Source organism: Bactrocera oleae, chromosome 3 (genome assembly GCF_042242935.1).
Source record: "Bactrocera oleae isolate idBacOlea1 chromosome 3, idBacOlea1, whole genome shotgun sequence".
In the NCBI taxonomy this organism is placed as follows: domain Eukaryota; kingdom Metazoa; phylum Arthropoda; class Insecta; order Diptera; family Tephritidae; genus Bactrocera; species Bactrocera oleae.
The window spans coordinates 46030643-46049308 of record NC_091537.1 but is presented as its reverse complement, the minus strand read 5'-3'; the positions used below and the strand labels follow the sequence as shown (position 1 = coordinate 46049308).

Genomic DNA, 18666 nt, shown 5'->3' with positions numbered 1-18666 from the left:
GAAGGAAAAAATGCCTGGCTTCGGCCCATCCGTGATAAAACTCACTGCGCATCTTTGCCAGCAACTTCTTTCCATCCACATCTAACTCGTCGGTAAATGAGCAGAGAAAAAGCTGCCACGAGTGGCCATTGTGACGCGGTGGTCCAAATTTTCAGGAATGCAGTTGAAGTAGGAGAGCAATCCGAGTGTCCTTGTTAGGAGCCATACACCCAGCTTCCCTGAGCCTTAGAATACAGTTCGTGGCAATGCACCTGCCGGCATTGGCTATGGGTTTGAACACAGGTTTATTTTAGCGAGTGTAGTCTTTTTGAGTGCCCTCCTCCACTCGAATACATCATAGAGCAATATTGGCTTGACTACGGTTTCGTATAGCCATAAAACCACCTTTTTTGAGAGCCCTCATTTCCCTATAGCTCCTCTCCAACAATTTAAGGCAACCGATGCTTTCCTAACTCTCTCCTAAATGTGTGACCTCCAAGAAAGCTTTCTAACAAGGATAAGCCCTAGGTATTTCACCTTATGTTATCAACAGGTTGAAGACATGTACCCCCAGAAAGAGGGGAGAGGCACGTTTGGGATCTTATACTTCCTAGTAAATAAAACCATTTCAGTTGTATCTGGGTTGACGACTAGGCCGCTTCTATTCACCAAGTTGGATACCATGTTGTTATTTAGAAATTTTCCTTAAACCATAAAAACAACATCAGCGTAGGCTATTACCCGACAGAGTCCAAAGCAGTGGGGAAAGTACCCCACCCCGCTGGGTTCCTCTATTAACCTTTCGGGATCTAGGTAGTACCCCACTCCGCTACGACCGTTCTGTGGCAAAGAAGTCTATATATGAGAAGCTTGAGGTTCGATTCAACCTCAAAGTTTTCGAGGGCATTAACCACTGCCTCCGGCCGCACATTGTTGAAGACCCCCTCGAAGTCGAGAAAGGGGCTAACAGCAAATTCCTTGTGCAAAAAAACTTCCACCAGCCATGATACTACATCATACAAAGCAGTGTCGATCGACATCCCTTTGATATAGTCATGCTGGGCTCTTAACGGTTTACCCCTCGGTATTCTGCTCCTAATGTACAGATCCATCAGTCTCTCCAACGTTGGGCTTGAAATACTTTGCACCGGCGTCAAAATTTTTTTCGGCTTTCGGTATAAACGTAACCCTAACCTGTCTCCAGGCCTTTGGAACATGGCCTAATCTAACACAATACGCGTAGATGGGGCCAGCCAACTAAATGACACGTACGTTGCACTTGCGCCAGTAAGAAGCCATCAAGAACCGGGGACTTGTTTTCGCCGCATATAAAATCAAAAAGTGATTAACCTCTTTCGTTTATGTCCGAGCTTCTCCAGACGGTGTGCCTAGAATTGGCATCCGAGGCTACTATAACTCCGGCTCTTTTTCGGTTGGCTTTTTTAGAGCTCTTCTCAGCAGATCCGAAGGTGGCTCCACCTCGTCGTCATGAGGTATATACATAGGTTGAGACAAGCCAGAGTTCTCCAGCTTTCTCCTCCAGCCTAGCAGTAAGTGCAAAACCGGGTTTGTCTTTTCGTAGACGAAGCAATAGATCGGTGGAGGCCTTCTTAGCGTGCTGGATATTAAAAAAGCTATCTAAAGTGACGAACAATAGCAGTGCAGTGTTTAACAAAAGAAAAATCAAAAAACATCCAAGGTGCTGTGAAGTGTACTAAACACATATACAAAAAGTTTTTATATACATATATACACTGTTTTCCGTTCAAAAAAACAAAAAAAAAACCTCATATGTGCATATTAACACTAAAAAATAATATATTGTAGACTAAACAGTGGTGTGATAAAAAACAAAAATACAAAAGAGATAAAAGCTTAAATTACATTTTAATTTACATTTAAATAACAACAATAAAAACAAAACGTCCGCGAAAATAATCCCAAAATCAAAGCGGGCGCGATCCTAACAACAAAATTTAATCTCATATACAAATAAACAGGCGCGGAGTAACGAAAAACAAACAAAAAGCAACACCTAGCACACACAAAATCCACAGGAAAAAGGGGAGTATTCCCTAAAAGCTTTTCTTATATTTATGCACATACATACATATATATGTATATTTTGTACAAAAAAACTGTAATAAAAAGCAAAACAAAAAAAAAACCGTTCAATATTTTGGTAACGGTTGGCAAGTTGGTCTAACTTACCGGTTTAAATTGCGGGTTCAAATTACGAAAAACCGTTTATTGTAATATATATGTACATTCATGCACATACATATATACGACAGATACAATATATGTATATATGGATATAATATATAATAATTGGCTACCTGTACATGCTTACCTTCCTGTATTCAAACACAATATACAAAAAAAAGCAATTTAAGTATTTAAATACTTACAATATTTTCCGGCAATACCCCTTACGCTTAATTAAGCAGTAAGCAGGATTGCGTAATATATGTGAGCAAAGGTAAAGTCAAAGTTAAAGCATAAAAAGCAAAATAAATGTATATATATATATACAATAAACGAAGTTATACGAAAAAAAACGTATATATAATAATTACATATACCGCAATATATATATTATATATACAGCGTGCATAATATTGTATATATACATATGTATTTTTCCATACATACATACTTATGTATATATACTAAACATCATTTATACATACAATTACAAACGTACATAAAGTGCTTACGGAAAATTGCGCTATTATCTGGTATTGCCGATTTCTCTCTCGCGCTCTTTTACGATTATACATAACACGCTTATTTGAATTTAAATATATTGTACTTAGTATACAATCCGCTTATACTTATATACCCATAAGAAACCCAATCGGAACATCTCGCATAAACACGGTTTGGTAAATAAAACGCGGATTATTTAATAAAATCATATTACATTATATAAAAAATACAAAATTTTTAACAATATATACATATATTTTGTCAAACTAAATTTATATTTTATATTCAAAGGCCACTTTGGCATATATCTTGCAATACCCCTTGCATTGTGTACAAAACTTTTCAGCACAAACAATTCGTGCATACTCGTACATAGGTACAAAGTGCATTGTACTCTTCAACGAGCTCTCAACTGCACAAGTAATTGTTAAATAAAACCAAATTAAAAATAGATACTAACCAGTATCTATAACAACTAAATCCGGATATTTATTTCAAATTAAGAACGCTAATTAACAAAAAAAATAAAAGTGTCGGTTATACATATATACGGAAATTAATATTAATTTTGTTCGAAGTGAAAAACTCTATATACGAAGATATTTCCTAATTACCAAAAAAATAAAAGTTGCGGTTATACATATATACGGAAATTAATATTAATTTTGTTCGAAGTGAAAAACTCTATATACGAAGATATTTCCTGAATTCTCCATCATTTGACACCGACGAATTTTAATTTATTTCAATACAATTTCTAAATGAGCTGAGACTCAAAAGATTCTAAAACAACACAGTCTCTAAAAGTACCAAAAATGATTTCGGACGAAAATGTCCATGCACACCAGCAGAAGCTACACGCTCCAAGCAAGGTGCTACAAAACCAAAAAGGGGTAGAGACATTTCTTACACAAAATTCATTTCGGAAAGTGACAGTTTAATAAGATACTGCTCTAGATTCTCATCTTCGCCAATTCAGGACAATTCTGAATCGGTATTAGAAATAAAAAAAAAACAATCTTGACAATTTTTGGTCACTTCTCCAAGCTGCATATGACGCAATCGTAGAATTTGACGATTCATATCTATCAAAAAATTTCAAAAGTTTCGGCTTACGTCAAATAAAATTGTTTATCGGTTCTATCGACACAAAATATTCCCACAGACAGCTGGGACCCAATACTGGTAAACATATGCACCGCCGCATTACCAGAAAAATCATTACTTCTATGGGAGCAATCGCTCTCATCACGAAGAAAATGCCCCATGTGGCAACAAATAAAAGATTTCTTAACTACTACATACGAAATCGCAGTAAGGGTAGACAAAAAATAGTCAGAACGAAAAGCGTTCAACACGACCTAAATAGCAGCTTCAATAGACCCCAAGCCAGTAGCAACAACAATTTTAATGAAAGCGTTTTTAAAAACCAATCGTTCACATCCGAACAATATAAGCAAACGTCGTTCGAACTATATACAACAGGGCAGAAACTACAATCTTGTAAAAAGTTCAAAATCTGAAAAGTTAATGAACGCAATAATTATGTCAGATCAAAAAGACTTTGCATAAATTGAAAAAGATAGCTTATACAAAAAGAACTACAGGTTTAGTGGTAACAACACATTCCAAAAACCAAAATCCCGAAAATTGCCACAAAGACACAAAACACTCAAACTCTACACAACGAAATACAAAATACCACTACCCACAGCAATTATCTCCAACGAACATCGAAGAGAACTTAACAAACTTAGAGCATTAATAGACCAAGGATCACAACGACCCTTCAAACAAAACAGGCTAAAACTGCCAACAAAACTAGCCAATTTTGAAACCACGGGGATGGGCGGAAGAGTAGTCCAAATTTATACCAAATTTTTTATTAGTCAGCGATCTCATACCACAAATAATACTCGAAGGTATTGAGAAAATTTCAAACACGCTTTTGACACAAAATACTATTTTCACTTGTATCCTAAGTGGTCTAGTTACGGAACCAGTTATCACCATGACAATTAAAGTTGAGGAAATCTCCAACGAATACCTCAATACACAATTCAAAAAATTTTATGGAGTTAGAAGAACTCCCCCCCCATTTCAATTACAACCCCAGAATATTAGTATTGTCAAGACTTTTACATAGCCACAACTACTAGATCAGATACTGGTCGGTACGTCGTACGACTACCACTAAAACAACAATTTCCTAATACACTCGCCGTAGGTCACTCTCGCACCTCAGCAATACAGCAGTTTTTAAGTATGGAAAAAACTTACTTAAAAAAGGTGAGCTTAAGCCAGAATACGATGCCGTGTTAGAAGAATACTTCCATTTAGACCACATGGAGGAAGTAAGTGCAGGCGAAAAAATCATTAATGGCAAATACAGGGTCCGCCAACGGATTAGTATTGATTTCAAAAAAACATAACTCGATCATTTTTGCAGATATATTTTTATTTCTGGTCTTAAAATGTTCCCAAGAAGGGGGCTTTTATGATAAAGTCACGTTCTGAAGTTCACGTCGAGCATATAGCGGCCATCAGCAGTAATGCATGAATCGAGTCTCGAGATGAAGCTCGTAGCCACACTCCCCAACATGGCCCGAGGGATTCGTCGGATTTCTTCACTGATGGCCTCCTTCAACTCGTGCAGGGTCCTCGGCTTTTCTCTGTAGACTCTCTCTTTTAGGTATCCCCACAAAACAAAGTCGCAAGGGGACAGATCTGGGGACCGGGGGGGCCAGGAGACATCACCGCGTCGAGAGATGAGGCGACCAGGAAATTTTTGGCGGAGGAAGGTCATTGTGGCATTTGACGTATGGCAAGTCGCTCCATCCTGCTGAAACCAAACATTTCTCAATGGGATACGTTTTCGTCGGAGTTGAGGGATAAAAAACTCATTCAACATGGTGAGATAACGATCGGAGTTCACTGTGACTGTCACACTGTTTTCTTCAAAGAAATAAGGTCCAATGACTGTATTCTTCCCGACGGCACACCACACTGTAACACGAGGGCTGTGCAGAGGCTTTTCATGAAGTTCTCTTGGATTTTCTGCCCCCCAGTATCTGAAATTTTGTCTGTTGACGAATCCATTTAGGTGGAAATGCGCTTCATCACTCGTGAAAACAGTGATGTTGTCGTTGTCGTTGAACACCGATTGTTCGATTTCCTCCCGTTCTTCTTTTCATAACACTTCCCGTTTCGTTAAAATTTTATTTATTAAATTCCGATTGGGGATAGTTCCGCGGTGGGGAATGTTAAAATGCCGACGAAAGTCACGCTGAGTCTGGACGATCGATCCGTTAACCAAGAAACGACTTACGGCGAAAACACGTTGCTGCATGATCCAAACCATCTTGAGTACTGACCTGAAAAAAATTCCCCTTCGTTCTGAACACAATGAGACCAACCCCACCACTCTGAGGAGCCCAGACGCCGAGTACTACTCATTTGAAAAACATAATACCGTTGGTGGACCCTGTACTGCTCATTCTGCATGCCTCATTATGCAGTAGTAAAGCCAGATAAAAAAAAAACAACAAAAGTCAGAGTTGTCTTTAATGCCTCAATATCCACTAGTTCGGGGTACTCCCTAAATGATATCCTATTTTAAATATGGCGTATATTCAAATACGTATTCAATGAAGACGTCCAAAAAATATTTAGACAAATAAACGTACATAAGGACGGTCAAGATTTTCAGCGAATTATTTTCTGAAAATTCCAAAATGGTCTCGCGACTATAAACTTAAAACAGTTACATTTCGTGTCAACTGTGCACCATATTTAGCCATTCAAAGACTGCACGAATTGGTAGAAAACACCAAGTCAGAATTTCCTCTGGCAACCCAGGTGTTAAAAACACAAACGTATCTAGACGATATCTTGTCTGGAAGTCACAGTCTTCCACAAGCATACGAGTTCCTATAACAAGTGATAAACTCCTTCAAAACCGCAGGGTTTCCGTTGAAAAAGATAACAGCGAACCTCCCTAATATTTTAAAAAATTTATTATATGAAAATTTGTTAGACACTAATTTCCTAAATTCGAAAAGGAAAGTGCAACAAAAAGTCTGGGTATCCAATTGAATGCGATATCTAACCAGTTTTCATACACTACAGAGTCAATATCTGCATTATCCGCCATAACAAAGCGACAAATTCTATCCGCTGTGGCAAAACTTTTCGACCCCGCAGGATGGCTTTCGCCAATTATGATACAAACCAAAATGTTAATACATGAACTATGGCTAGATGGTCCCAGTTTGCGAGCAATCTAAATGATAGCTCACAAATACAAATCGCACGATGGGTAAACGATGCCCCAGATCACAAAGTCGTACTACACGGCTTCTGTGACGCTTCTGAAAGGGCATATTGTGCAATTATGTATGTTCGCACACAAAACGACACTGCGACCACAAGCCACTTACTAGTAGCAAAGGCAAAACTGGCTCCTTTAAAAACAATAAGTCTACCACGACTTGAACTATGTGGAGCGCTACTACTAGTGTCCATCGTACAAGCATATTAAAACATGGCATAATATAAATTATATCTATGGTTCGATTCCGAAATTTTACTAGCCTAGTTAGAAAAACCACCACATGTACTTAAGACGCATATTTCCAATCGAACGTCTCAAATAATTGGCCGCTCTTATCGCATCTACACAAGCGCGTTACTTCAGCCGAGAAATATCATTGCTAAAAGATTCGAAGCCGATTGATAAAAAGAGCTCACTTTCAACACTAAATCCATTTCTTGACACAAAGGGTCTGCTTCGTGTGAATTTTTGGCTTGTCAACTCCAGCCTGACATACAACGAACGCTATCCCATAATCATACCCGAAAAAGCACGGCTTGCCACGTTATATATCCATTATGTCCACATACTAATGCTACACGCCAAGAAACGCCTCATGCAACAAAAAGTCCGCCAAGAGTTTTATGTTCCCCATCTCAAGCCTCAAATAAAGAAGTGCATTTATATGTGCAAAGTTTGCACAACGTGCGAGCCAAAAATGCGAACGCAGATAATGGCAGCACTTCCACCTGAACGCGGCAACTTCGCTGAGCCCTTCACAACAACAGGTGTCGATTTTACTGTGCCTTTCCAGATGAAGGCTTCAATGTTAAGGTCTCCCACTTTAATGAAAGGCTATGTGGCAGTTTTTGTTTGTTTTATGAACCTTGAGCTATGTACAAATCTGACGAAAGGGGCTTTTCTCGCGGGATTCGATCGCTCCGTCGGACGACGTGGTTTTCCTTCAAAAATAATGAGTGACAACGGCAGAACCTTCATTGTAACCCAAAGAGCCACTGAAAAACAGTTTGTGCACTTTATCTAACAAGTCTCACCTGAGATTGTACAGAAGTACGCAGCGCAAGGCATTAATTGGCAGTTAATCCCCCCAAGCGCTCCTCATTTGAGTGTTTTATGGGAATATGCTGTAAAAAGCTTCGAATCCCACTTCAAAAAAGTAGCTGGAAACTACAAGTTTAATTATGAAGAACTCACGAACTTATTATTTCGAATTGAAGCCGTTCTCAATTCACGGCCAATCACAATCCTCTGGCAAGATCCCTCCAATTTCACCGCCCTAAATTCTAGCATTTTCTCAAAGGAGCACCCATTCTGGCCATACCTGAGCCAGACGTGGAGTCGCTATCCTTATTAAAACGAGGTAAAAGAGTCAAAATTCTCCATCAAAATTTCAGCCGCCGGAAAGAAGATTATCTAACGCACCTCCACCTTGTCTCCCTCCTACCGAATGGCAGCTTGACCGCATAGGAAGCCTTCGCCATGGTTCCGACGATCACATCACTACAACGACACCACCATCCAGGATAACCCAACACACCTATCGATCACCATACCAACCATCAACAAAACCATAGGTTTTCAAGCGGCCGCCCCTTTTTTGATTCCCGTCGGTCGAGTACCTGCAGCAGTCTACATCAGCGGAACTGATCCGGACACTTTTTCTTTTATATATAAAAAATTTATATATTTTTGAGCTGCGTCGCAAGTGATTTTTGTATTAAATATATTATAACTTCTTTTCGAACAAAATTGTTGCGATACGATATAACAGAGTGGTGAGTGAACTAATTCCCAAAGGTTGGAATTATATACACAATGTGTCAATTATCTTCATAAAACTGCGTGGAAATATATTCTCGAGTATATGGTATGTAAGTTATCACAAAAAATTGTGTAATCAGTCCAATCTTTCTTTAGCTACAATACAATCGATATAGAATTCTGCCTTTCCACCTGAGTTTACAGCGTGGAAACAGCTGAATGTATTTCTCCACTTTTGGTCTTTGCAATTTGTGAGAGTATAAAATATTTGGGTATACTCGAACGTAGCCCTTCCTTAATTATTAAATATAAAGTTTTTCCGACACTTTAATGAATTTTTTTTTGGTTTCGGTCCTTGTACATTGCGAGAGTATAAAATGCCGGTTATATCCAAACTTAGCCATTCCTTACTTTTTTAAATACTTATAAAGTTCTGCCAAGACCTTGCTAATCGCGACCTCACAACCGATCTTCGCTCTCGTTTACTTGTATATAGGTATATTTAAAGTATTATATGTTCACATATTAAAGAAAAAAATACATGTAGAAATGGCTATTGTTTGCATTAAATCAAAGAAATACATGTAACAAACCAAATACACAATTCTATAGGGATCTTTACAATAACCCACAAAATAACCATTATTAACCCTTAATAAAATGAAAATTATTTCTCCTTTCGCTTCAAAACGAACTCATATTACCCATTACTCCTATGATAATTTTGAACAGTTTGACGATCCTAGCTTTTACTAGGTTAAGCAGTTCAGCACCCAGACAAATATATCTGTAGATGAAATTCCAGCTTTAACTGATAGTTCGTCAAACCTCTGGCTACTGACGCGTTACAAACTTTTTTACCAGGTTGCGAATGTCTTTTATGTGTACATATGAAAATTGTGGTTCTCTTCTTGTTTCTTAAGTATGTGCAAATTGGTTTCGTTACATGAATACAAATGATTTTGGTTGTGTGTTTGTGTTGATATAAAATGTATCTTATGTTGCTGTTCGAATTGCTAATTTAAAGGAAAAATTTTATGAAAAAAATATATATGAAAGTTTAAGAAAAATGGTCAACAAAAAATAGTTGGGAAGTGAAGAGTGTTCATGTAAACACACCGCTAAGAAATATTTGTGAACTTGTTACATTTAGATTATACTAGAGATATGCAAGAAGTAAAAACTTGTTGGGATCGGTCCTTAAATTTGCCGGCGATACACCAGATTCATATAATTTTAAAGAAATTCCAAATAAAACGATCAAATAATCAGAAATGCTGAAATTTCAAATAAAGCAATCAGGAAAAATTTGAAAAGTTTTCGCTTAGGAATAATATGTTGAAATTATTTACTCCATAATCGTGATAAAAATGGCTGTTGTAAATCCACTTTTAGATAATGACAATTTGCCAAGAGTTAGAGGTAGCGAAGCGAAAAAAATGCGGTTTTTTCATTTTAATTAGGCTAGGTTTATGTGACAAAGTACTGTAAATAATATAATTTTTAAGAATAAGGAAGACTGAACTCATAACTATACAATTATCCCAATGGTGTTAAAATAACTTCTACACTCTAATGGCCGATTAACATACAGCTTTGGCTTTGCTTCGCTTCGTACTTTGCTTTGAAAGATAAGTTCGATATACATACATATGTTTGTATGTACTTATATATATATGTATATATTAGCTTTTATATGAGTACATTCACATAAAATGTTTTTGAAGCGAATCAAGATGTTGGGCAGTTATCATCTTTGACTAACAACTGTTGCTGATTTATTTTGCCCCGTGGCACAAAAAACATTAGCGGCAAATAAAATACCCTAAAAATAAATAGAAAAATCATTTGACGAAATTGGCTGCTTGACAAAACCTAGACATTATTGAGCAATAAAATGTTGAATAAACGAGCATAACAGGCAGTCTCTACAGGAGCCTCGGGTTAGTATTTATTAGTTGTTGATAAAATGTAAAATAAAAAAAGTGTATTCTCCCATATATTTCTTTCTTTCAATAGTGAAACATTGAAGACACCGATGGAAATCGTTGCCCATTAGATTTGTTTGGAAGGAGGCTTCGCAGAAATCGACGAGGAGGGGAGAGAGGAGTAGAGTGAGTGTTCTAGAGTTCAAGTTAAAGCGTTTTTTATCAATGCTTGTTACTCCTAAAAATAAAGCTAAATATATATTTGTAATTTATCTTCATTTTATAATAATTATATATTATATAATTACATTTTCTAGAACGATAGCAACGAGCAGTAATTCTTCTGCAACACACTAAACAGGCTCGCGTCAAGCAAAATTACTGCAAGGCGAAAGTAATATGTAAGTAAAACTCTTTAGCCAACTTGGTCCAGTTAAAAAGAGTGCAAAAGCAAAGCCTTCTTGGAAATATTCAAGGACTTTTTTAGAAGAAACTAGTGGATGTACAGGAAAGGTTAAAAAAGGTAATCCTTAACCACGTATATAATTTTTTATTCATATTTCAACATTTTCTGTACCACGTCTGGCTTTTTCTATGAATATAATTCTTGTAATATTGTAAACAAAATGTGTGATTTTTACCTATATTATTATAATACAATAAATAAAGGTCTGGAGGCAATCCTTCAAGTCGAATGCACTCCTTCGATCGTTGTTTGCCATCATTGGGTTATGTCTTGACAGAGGTGTTTCAACTTCCCATCGCCGTAAACCATCGATTATGGTATTACCATAATAGTTTTCAACAAAATCAAAAGGACAGTAACTGCCTTCGTGCATTTTAACAAAATTATGCATGTACATATGGTATATTTTATACATATGCAATGGAGACAACAAAATTCTCCAACGTGAGCGTTGAGTAATCGATCATCTCTTAAGTGCTTCGTTAATTTTTCATTTATTGTAGCACTTTGAAATTAAATCGAAGCGACATTTATTTTCATATTTCATTTTCATTCCATAAATGTCAGTGAGAGGCGAATAGCAAGCGATTCCATTCTGGCATACCCTATGTTTGCCTTGCATTGATGTCAAAGTTCGATACCACATGTTCCCAACGAAAATGCAACAACAAGAATAGCTGTCATTGGCAGAATTTTATTTGAGTTCAAAAAACACTGGGCTTATAAGAAAATAAGAAAACATCAACTAAAAATTTAGCAAGTTTAATTTTTTAAATTGTGGTTGCTTCTTTTTTTTTTCTAAAAAATTAAAAAGAAAGAGAGCGGAAAACAATAAAAAAGAGATGTGTGGCAAGGCTACTTTATAATAGGAGTTGTATTAGCCACGTATTAATCTTTATTGTAATGATTATTGTAGATCACTTGAAGAAGCAATAAAACATTGCGAAACTTTGCTCATTTGATGCCGTATTTCTCTAAAATATTAACGTATATAAAAATTAATAACATTAGTGTCTGAAATGAGATATTATTTTAAGAACGTCCTTCAATCGTATTTAATAACTCCTCTTTCGCAAGCACATTAAGAACGATATTTTATACATTTATTCGCTGAAATTCGTTGACTACCATTTTTCATAAAAATGAATAAAATTATAAAGAAGTTCTGAGTGCCAGTTTTGAGGCTAGAAATACCAATTAATTGCTGGAAACTGAGTCAAATAGAAAGCAAAATTAAATATATAAAAGATCATCTAAAATGTAAGATTTGAGTAAAAAAAATAAAAGAATTCAGGAGAATAAAAGTGACAAATTTAAGAAAAATACACAACTTAAAATCACAATCATGTAAAGTCATAACATCGGCATCATATAATATACGATTTCCCGGACACTATAATACCTGAAAGCGTGTAAATAGTACTGAGTTTATCCTGGAAATATAAAACGGTATCAAAAGACGAGAGGTACCATTAAATTTATCAAAGACGTGCCATAGAAAATGGAACTATGAAGGTATCAACAAAAACATTCTTAAAGCACTAGTGAATGAATTACTAAAAAGTGGAGTGGTTGATAAGTTGAAGGTAAAATGTTTGATAATTAGAAATGCAATATCTCTAAAAATCTATGGGCTTAGAGAAGTACATAAGAGTGGGTGGAAACTCAGGCTAGTAGTAAGTTGTGTTAAATTTCCAGGATATAAGATTAAAAAGCTGTTACACGAATTATGAGAGCGCGTTTTAAACACATTTGTGAAAACATAGACAGTTCTATAAATCTGTTGTGGAGATGTATTAGGCATGTATCAATCTATATTGCACCGATTGTTGTAGATCACCTGAGGAAACAATAAAACATTGCGAAAAGTTACGTACAACAATAAAATACCAACTATTTCCTTGGATCCTTTATTCCTCTAGAATATTTAAATAACAAAACCAGTAAGGAAGAGCTAAGTTTACCTTCAGGTGTTATTCAATTCAACATTCATTATTCGACAAAATGGATTACAATCAAATTTAGAACTACATTTACGCCGATGCTACGCTACGATGGATATAAGATAAACTGTGAAAATAGTTAGTTGGATCTGCAATCAGCATTTCTCCAGATACTAGTTAAGAAGTTAAAAATCTTAACGGGAACACAAGGCTCAAAAAGCACCTGGGTTCGATTTAATTACCGGAGAAATATTACGCAATTTAACAAAAAGTATAAAGAAGCTCGTATACATTATAAACTGTGCATTATGCCTAAGATACGTTCCATCGCTTTGGAAAGTATCTGAAGTCATAATGATACCTAAGCCGGGTAAACCATTACACGATATACGCCAAAATCGCTGCTGCCAGCTTTTTTTGGTTTTCGTGATTCAACAATTGATCAGGTGCACCCAATTGTTGATTTCGTTGAAAATACAATGGATAAAAAGAATGTTTGTTCGACAACTGACCCAAGTTATGTAACAGCGACATTTGCAAATGACATAGCATTCTTAGAAGCTGGAGAATTAAGCTTAGTATCTACTCGACTAGTGCAGACAGCAGTCAATATAATTACCAAATGAGGATCTAAGTGGCGCATTAAATTAAATAGGTTGATCAAGTCAAAGCTCTATTGCCTGCATTGAGCGCTTTCAAAGTAAAGTACTAACCACTTTAGTTAATGCTCCTTGGTACGTTAGATCTGCTAACTAACACCGTGATCTAGGTGTGAATTCAGTGGTAAAGGAAATAATCAGAATTACCAACACTTACGAACTGAGGCTTAGAAGGCATGTTAATGAAGAGGCTTCCAGACTCATCGGAACTGCTGGGCGAGAAACGCAAGAAGCCTTTCTGCCTAGCAAGGGAACAGTAGCAGCAAATGTATTTCATTAACATTTAGCTTTTAATTGTTAGTTTTGTGTTTTTATATAAAATATATATAGTTGTAAAAATAAAATAAATGTATTATACGTCACAAACTCACTTAGTTTTATTACTATATTTTACTTCGCGTGAGCTAAAATTGTTTATAGGATATAAACTCAACACAAGAAGCTAAATTTAATATAATAAGTTGACGTGAAGACGTCAACCACAGGATCGCAGTTCATTATTCTAGGGATATAAGGTTTGGACCAAAGTCTAGATCAATTTCATTCATATTCCCACATAATTTTTATGAAAACTGGTTCAATTTTATTAAAGTATCACACATTTTGTCAGGTGAAAAGTAGGAAATTATCAAGCAATTTTATACATTTATAACTCACACTTGAACGACATGTTAAGCAAAAGATTTGTAAGAATAACGAAAATCAATATTTTTAGTAGTGAGTTGGAGTAATTCGTAGACTAAATTCACATATTTTCGGCATTAAACTATAGTATATCCAATATTATACGTTCAGTTAATTTTCCTAAGAAATCTTACATATTGACTGATATATGTATGTATATAGCATAAAGCCAACCGGAGGTATATTATTAGGGGTACACCCTATTTTATCTATTTTTGGCAATACAATGTATTATGTAATGCTCCCTGAGTTTCTTTAAGGTACCAACATATATGGAGTAAAATTAACCGGATGTTTGAAAATTCTGTGAATCGTTAAATGAGGGCTAGGGAAAGATTGCACCCGCGTTTCCACATTTTAGGCACAAAAATTCGCCGTTATAAGAAAAACACATCCATCATTAAGTTTACTAAAATTGCTCACATATTGGCCGATATATGTATGCGGTATGAAGGAAACTTGCAATGGAAAGTATTGACCTGATTCAATTCATTTTTGACATACTGGCATAGTATTATCAGAAAGAGATTCTCGCTGAATTGCATAAATGTATCTTACAGATTGACCGTTACTTTCGGGAAAAAGTTAGCACTAGGCACTGGGTCCCCATATTCGGTAACTGGAGACTTAAACAGTTCTGGTCCGATTTAGACAATTTAGACTTGAGATGGTATACCTCAAAAGCACTATTTGTGCAAAGTTTTGTCCCGATATTTCTTTGGTGCTTGATTTGTATAACGGAAAGTGTAAGAATCATATGGAACTTAAAATTGTGCTTTATAAGAAGTAGGCGCGGCTGTAGTAGGATTTTTCCCAGTTTTACACTGTGATGTGGGAATGTTAAAATAATCCTATGTAAAAAAAGTTGATTGAAATTGGCGAAGTAGCTGCGAAGATATATGATTTCCCCTAAATGTGAGCGGTAACGCACATCTTCCAATTCTGAAGACTTGTACCATCCCGGATGTATAATTTAATGTTATTGATTTATCACAATTTTAGTAGTTTTTAACAAAACCGTTATGTAGGGAGAGGGCGGGGTTATCATCTGAGTTAATCAATTTTCACACTGTCGAAGGAAGAGTCAAAAATATTTATTCTGTGCAAATTTGGGTTATATAGTTTGAATGGTTTAGGAGATATATACATTTTTTTTTTGAAACATTTTTAAACCTCTAATGCCCCTCCCCAATGTAATTCCCTATACCAAAATACAGGTGTATATCTTAATTTAGTGCTTAGTTATCGAATTTTATAGATTTTAAATCAATGGCGTTTCGTGGGCCTGGCAGTCGTCCGATTACGCCGATCTATAGTACCAAACTTCTTATGGTGCCAAGAAACACGTTACAAAGTTTCATCATGATAAGTTAATTTTTATTCTAGTTACAGCTTGCACGGACGGACGGACAGACAGTCACCCGGATTTCAACTTGTCTTGTAATCCTGATCATTTATATATACATATATAAATATGTATATAACCTTTATCAATCCCGATTAGTTTTAGGCAGTGACAGAACATTTATATAATATTCATGCATATAAAAGCTACAATATGTTAATAAAATAAAACCAAGCTGGCGCGAATTTAAAAACAACAAGTAAGGAAGGGCTAAGTTCGGATGTAACCGAACATTTTATACTCTCGCAAAGTCAAATGGTATACTCGTTTGAGATTTCTTTGTGGATTGACTGATATTTTCGGTAGAAGGTCAACTATAGGCACTGGGGTCCACATATTTAGTACTTAGGGGTTGAACAGTTTTGGTTCGATTTAGACAATTTTTGGCCACAAGGTGGCATACTTTAATTGCATTATTCACGCAAAGTTTTACGCCGATATAATCATTGTTGCTTGATTTGCATAGTGGAAAGTGAAAGAATCAAGTGGTATTTAAAATGGTGTCATATGGAAAATAGGCGTGGTTGTAATCCGATTTCGCCCATTTTCGCACTATGACATAGAAACATGAAAAGAACGTTACGCACCGAATTTGGTTGAAATCGGTTAAGCAGATCTCAAGATATGGGTTTTCACCTAAAAGTGGGCTGTGCCACGCCCACTGTCTAATTTTGAACGCGGTTCCTATAAAGTGATCTTATACCATCTCAGAGATAAAATTTAATGTCTCTGGCGTGTTTAGTGCTTGATTTATCGCGCTTTTAGTAGTTTTTAACAGTACCGTTATATAGGGAGTGGGCGGAGTTGCCACCCGATTTCAACTATTTTCACACCGTCAATAGAAGTGCTAAAAACATTTGCTTCCAGTGAATTTTGTTATTATAGCATTAGCGGTTTAGGAGATACGCACATTAAACCTATTAGAGGCGGGACCACGCCCACTTTTAAAAAAAAAATTTTAACTGCAGATGCCCTTCCCTAATGTGATCCTGTGTACCAAATAACAGTCTTGTATCTTATTGCGGAGCTTAGTTATGGCAAGTTATTTGTTTTTGATTAATGGCGTTTTGTGGGCGTGGCAGTGGTCCGATTACACCCATCTGCAACACCAACCGTCTCACGGTACCATGAAACATGTGTACCAAGTTTCATAAAGATATCTCAATTTTTACTCAAGTTAGAGCTTGCACGGACAGACGGACGGACGGACAGACAGTCACCCGGATTTCAACTCGTCTCTTCATCCTGATCATTTATATATATATAACCCTATATCTAACTCGATTAATTTTTGGTGATACAAACAACCGTTAGGTGAACAAAACTATTATACTCTGTAGCAACAGGTTGCAAGAGTATAAAAATACGAACAACCACACGCTCATGAAGCCAGACAGCTGGACGCTTGGAGTACAGGAGAAAAGAAATTGGAACAAAAAGCACAGGCACATATAATTATTGATTGTCCTACTAGTATTTACTTGTAAATATTTTCCAGCAATACCCCTTCTGTTTCATGAATAAGAAAGCAGGTTTGCAATATATAAGTAAGCCAAATCAAAAATATACCTTTCGCGAACAATAAAAAAAGAGGAAACAAAAGCAAAAGAAACATACATACATATATGCATGTTTTACTTAATGCATCAATATTTCTCATATATACCATATGTACATACCAACGTACCACTTACAAAAGTGTATAATAATCGTAACATTATTATATAATATTATATTATTACAAACTTACACACATACTATAAATACATACACATAGAAATGCATTCGGGAAATACCTGAATATTACCAATGTCGTTTCGCGCTCTTTAAAAAAAACAAATAGGAGGTTAATATGGTTATATATCCGATCTATACAATTTCTACGGAGATTGCATTACTGCGTTAAATAATAATCCATGCCTAATTTCATGAAGATACCTCGACAGTTTCTATGGCAGATATGCTATAGTAATCTGATCTGAACAATTTCTTCGGAGATTACATTGTTGTCTTAGAAAATAACTCATGCCAAATTTCGTGCAGATATTACGTCAAATAAAAAAGTTTCCCAAACAAGCACTTAATTACGATTGTTCAGTTTGTATGGCAGCAATAGGCTGTAGTGGTCCGATATCGGCCGTTCCGACAAATGAGCAGGACCTTAGTGAGGAAAGATAGGTACAAAATTTCAGATCGAACTGACGGTCGGACATGGCTAAATCAACTGATCTCATCACGCTGATCTTGTAAGTTACCAAGTTGCGGTGCCGCGTTGTTGATGACTGTCTAACAACGCGTGCTAGCATAGATGTGGTCCAACGCAGTCGGTCGCTGTCCAGGTATGTCGCAGTCAATGCGATTATTATATTAGATGAGTATAGTTAACTTCTTTGGTCTATTACGTTGGGAGCTTTGCTTCACTCTCTTATTGCTGGCTTTGTGGATCAGTGATCAACAATGATAATTATAACGGCAAAGCCGGAGCATATATGTTTATTGAAAGTAAAATTCTAAGTATTTGATATTACAAAATTGCACTTAAAGCTAAACCTAAGAGTTGGACCTACAAGCTACAAAGCTGCAGCCGGCAAGCCGACTCAGCATAAGATAACGATAGACATTTGCTGCATAGTCAAATGTCAGGTTACCGCAGCTGACATAGTAGTCAGGTCACTGAACTCAGGCGTCAGCGGAATATGTCTCAGCTTAAGCGATAACGTAGACAATGGGTAAAGATAAGTGCAAGTTTCTTATATTATTTGTGTGCAATTATTATGTGTTAACTTGTATATATTT

The 18666-nt window shown here is 36.2% G+C and overlaps 1 protein-coding gene across 7 annotated transcripts in view; it reads left to right on the top strand.

Annotated features, from left to right (window-relative positions):
• Positions 1-18666, top strand: part of Hr38 (Hormone receptor-like in 38) — a 201950-nt gene that overhangs the window by 110846 nt on the left and 72438 nt on the right. For 2 of the 7 annotated variants that reach the window (XR_011395224.1, XR_011395225.1), the window contains exons 3-4: positions 10805-10899; positions 11031-11236. The exons of 3 other annotated variants lie outside the window; for them this stretch is intronic. The gene's annotated coding sequence lies outside the window, so the exon portion shown is untranslated. Of the gene's footprint in view, positions 1-9485; positions 9708-9731; positions 10729-10804; positions 10900-11030; positions 11237-18666 lie in introns of those variants that run through there. 2 more of the 7 variants (XR_004976771.2, XR_004976769.2) reach the window with 2 other exon arrangements.